General features: G+C 32.3%; 1 pseudogene; it reads left to right on the top strand.

Moving 5' to 3' along the window:
- The first annotated feature begins 994 nt into the window (after positions 1 to 994).
- Positions 995 to 4,020, top strand: LOC101253034 (perakine reductase-like; annotated as a pseudogene).
- The last annotated feature ends 916 nt before the right edge of the window (positions 4,021 to 4,936 follow it).

Consider the following 4,936-nt stretch of genomic DNA (forward strand, 5'->3'; position numbering starts at 1 on the left):
GTTGGCCTGCTCAATTGTTTCAGTATGAACTATTCAAATATATATCTAAAGAGAGATTACCGTCAAAAACACATTTAAACGGTAACTCTTTTGCGAGTTTTAACACATTTTTCGTTATATTTATGTATTTGAAACACACCTAGATGAATAGATACTCACAAAAATATGATGATTTAAATGTGTTTTTTGATCATTAACTATTCTTACATTTAAATATTATTTTTATTTCATTTAAAAGTTTATGTTTCTCTTATATGTCATGTCATGTCATGCCATTAAAGTTACAATTTTATAATAATAGATTTATTTAATTCATCATACTCATTTAATAAAAAATATAATCTTATTATTTTTTTAAAAAAATATGTTAGTTGTAAAAGAAAGAAATTTTCATGCTTAAAGAATATTTTATCATGCTTAAACTTTATACTTTTTGCATGTGTTAAAAAGTAGCTTTTTAACGCTTACTATAATGCCATCAATTTAAGTTCAAATGGGTACAATATGTATTCCTAAATTAAGATAGACAATCCAACTAATTATTACTTGCGTTTTGTGAATTTAAGATGAGGTAAAAGGATATATATTTGATCTTTAATTGTATAATAAAATTAAGTATAATATAATAGTCACAAAAGAATAAATAAGAAAAATATTATCGTTGAGCAATATTATATCTTAAATGAAAAAAAGTGATATTAAAAGTAATCCCAAAAAATTAAGGACAAATTTAGGTTGAAGTATAAGGGAATGGAAAGTATAATTGGAACTTGGAAACATAAATTATTTAGTTTCATACATTTTTATTTGACTGCTCCACATATTTGGAAAAAAAAATATTGTAAATTATTCTAATAAAATATATTAACGTAATTTGACGTTTTGCAAAGTTGACCAGGATCAACGTAATCGTTGACGCAACCCCCCTGCTTACCTAATCGCTCTCCTCATGCAGGGGAAAAATCACTAATGACGAAGTATATATATATATATATATTTATATTTATATATATATATATATCACCATAGAATCACTACAAATTTATTCAATTTTAATACCCAGAAAAGAAGAAAAAGAGATTTTTCCATTTGAGCAATGGCGGACGCAGTGGAGATGCCTAGAGTAAAGCTGGGAAGCCAAGGACTTGAGGTAAAAACTTCAAGCTATATCATACTTTTTTTTTTGGATGATATCACATTTGTCACTTCTAAGTCTGTCTTTTTGTATTGGAAGTAGGTTTTTATTTTAGAGTAATTGATTTTGAGTCTGTCTGAGTTGACGTATTTTAAGTGTTTTTAGCCTAAAAATAACTTATAGCATTTTTTTTAATTGAGTGTTTGAGTAAATTAAAAATGTGCTAATCCAAGCAGGCTCTTATGGCTTTAGCTTATAAGTCCAAGGTCAATCAAAACAGGCTCTTCGTCTTGTTATTTTGTTATTGTATTAATCGCATGGTATGAGTATCTATTTTTGGATAAAGTGGTGCTACTCAGAGCTCTTAAAGGCATCAACATTCGTTATCTCAACTGGTATTATTTAGTGTGGAGCCTGAAATTCTAACAAGGGAATTCAAAAAATGCTAAACTAAAAGTTTTCTTAAAGGGGATTCAACAAGTTATATATATACATAGTTTTTTGTCACCGGGTCATAGGTGAATTCAAGATTTGAATGTTGTGGTTTCGAGTTATAGATCCTACAACAGCCCATGTAATCCACTGGACTCAAAACCCATGGAATCCTTCTGAATCATGGAGTCCGTTGCTTAAACAAAATCCCGTCCACTTAAAATTCTAATCGTAAGTTAGATCTCATGGACTTTTCCCTGTGAATTTAATGGATAAATTCTACTCTGAACAAAGAAGGATGTTCTACCCTTTCCAAAATGGATGCAGTAATTTGCTTTTTATCTGTGTTACTTCCTTTTTGCAAAATTGTTTATTTCGTGAAGTAGTGTTCATATGATTTTTGATGTAATGGTCATTCACAGTATGTTGAACCTTTGTTTGTAGGTCTCTAAATTAGGTTTTGGCTGTATGGGGCTCACTGGAGCCTATAGTAGTCCTGTTCCTGAGGAGGAAGGCATTGCAATAATCAAGGAGGCTTTTAGTAAAGGAGTCACATTTTTTGACTCATCAGACGTTTATGGCACGGATCATGCAAATGAGTACTTGATCGGGAAGGTAAACTACAAGCAATTGGTGTAGCACGAATCATGATCATCAAAAGATGCATTTTTCTTAGCAGAAACATTCATAGTTTTTACAAACTTGTTGCTAGAATTGTTAACTCAGGTCACATTCCTGAATAGAATATATGGAGTAAAATGAAAATGGGAAGGAAATGTTAATGCGGAAAAATGAGTGTATAATGGCAATGTTGGACTGAGAAAACGATTTAAATTATGTTCTTCTTCTTTGGCTCATGTACTATGTGAGGTAACCGAATGCCAGAAGACTCGTTACCATTCAGTTAAATAGCTGTTTGATTTTTTCTAAGTAGTTTGTGGTTAAACCAAGAATTTCACTGTTTCAGGCATTAAAGCAATTGCCTTGAGAAAAAGTACAGCTTGCAACAAAGTTCGGTATTTATAAGATTGAACCAACTAAGGTTACAGTGAAAGGAACTCCTGAATATGTCCGTTCCTGCTGTGAAGCTAGCTTAAAGTGCCTACAAGTGGACTACATTGATCTCTACTATGTGCACCGTATAGACACAACAGTGCCCATTGAGGAAACAGTAAGTGATCTGCCTTTATTTTTCAGTCTCTTAGTCCTCATAATTTTCATTTGCCTTGAGTAGGAATGCCTGCATTCGTAATCAAGAATCTTGCTTTTTATTTTTCCATTGGATCACTTCTATTTTTTTTATTGTGGTGAGGTGTGTTACAGATGGGAGAACTTAAAAAATTAGTTGAAGAAGGTAAAATAAAGTATATTGGCCTGTCTGAAGCTCACCCGGAGACGATAAGGAGAGCACATGCAGTTCATCCTATCACCGCTGTACAGCAGGAGTATTCTCTATGGACACGTGACGTGGAGGATGACATAATTCCAGTTTGCAGGTTTCTCTACACTCCATTACACATTTTGAAAAAGAAGAAAAGATTTGAAACTTTCTACTCGTTAGTATATAGTTTGGAGAAATTTTCAATTCTCTCATTATCTACTAGGGAGCTTGGAATTGGGATTGTTCCATATAGCCCTGTTGGACGCGGACTATTTGCTGGAAAAGCAGTTATTGAAAGCTTGCCTGCCAACAGCTTTTTGGTATGAAAACAAACCGTCGTTTCATTGTTATTAAATCCATTTTTCATGCTCTTATGATTCTGGATTTGTTTACTCTTTATCAGACTACACAACCTAGGTTTACAGGAGAGAACTTTGAAAAGAACGAGTCTATATATTTTCATATGGAAGGAGTAGCCAAGAAGCATGGATGCTCTCCGGCACAACTTGCTATTTCATGGGTCCTTCACCAAGGGGATGATATTGTACCTATTCCTGGTAAGCATTAACTCTTCTCGTAGTTTCACTAATACAAAGATGATGTTAGAGTACTTGTAGCACTCAGTTGTGCTATGATGATGTTAGAGTACTTGTAGCACTCAGTTGTTCTATGATGATGTTAGAGTACTTGTAGCACTCAGTTGTGCTATGATGATGTTGTGAATACTGAGTTAGTCTGTTGTCTGTTATTATAGGTACAACAAAGATTAAAAATCTTCACGATAACATAGGTTCCGTGAGAGTAAAACTCACAGAAGAAGACGTAAACGAGCTTTCTGATGCAGTGCCCGCCAGTGAAGTGGCAGGGCAGAGAATTGGCGAGGCACTTTATAAGTCATCATATAAGTTTTCCATTACACCACCACAAACCAAATGATCAATCTTGTGCGCAATTGCAAGTGCAGGCTTGAGCTTGTTTGTTTCTCTTTTTCCTTTTTAATATCTGCTGCCATATAATTCCTCTCTTTTTGTATTGTTACATTTGAATGAAGGATGTGCGTGCTTGTGTCTTATCTCAGTCAAAGTGGAAATCATATTTGCTACATCTGTTTTTACTTGCGGAGTTATCAAACACTGGCCCCTATTGTTAGGCCTAAGTCTGGACTTGGTCCATAAAGTAGGGGCGTACAAAATCGAATCGAAAAAGAAAAATTGATTAGTAGTTTGGTGTTGGAAAAAAAATCCGACTATAGTTGGGTTGGTCTGGTTTCAACTAAAAAAAATCAATCAGAGACAAAACCAATCCAACGTTATATATATAATTTGGGATATTGCACGAGTATCCCTTCGACCTATGTCCAAAATCCCTGAGACACACTTATACTATACTAAGATCATAAAGTAAAATCATTAAGTATGTATTTATTATGTTACCTAATCTAATTGATCAAAATTTAAGCCCTTCTCAAATAAATAACAAAATTCACGCATGATTCATGTCTTGACCTGTTACGCTTAAAATAATATTGAAAAAATTATTAATATTGATATGTTACTATTGTCCTATTTTGAATCAACCCCCAAATTATTTTAGTTCCACTCATAATGGAGAATTGGAGATACAACAAAAAATCACACTACCCCTTTGTTACTGTTCATCTAAAAAAATACCATTGTTTTTCATTGATAATATATATATATATATATATATAATATATATATTCAGTAAGTTATCCAATTGTCTTGCGTCTTGCTCATTCCCTCAGTTTATTTTTTAAAATAAATTTTTTTATTCTTAATTAAGATATCACTAATTCAAACTTTAAATAAATTTGATATATTCATATTCTTTGAATTTGTATTATTATAATGATGTTGTGGGTAGAGAGGGGGATAGGAGAAAATGTTATTTTTATTTTTTACTTTGAATTTTGGTAACTCATAAAAGAAAAATACAGTATAAGTATATATTTACTTAATTAAATAATC

This window comes from Solanum lycopersicum, chromosome 1, assembly GCF_036512215.1.
Source record: "Solanum lycopersicum chromosome 1, SLM_r2.1".
NCBI lineage: Eukaryota > Viridiplantae > Streptophyta > Magnoliopsida > Solanales > Solanaceae > Solanum > Solanum lycopersicum.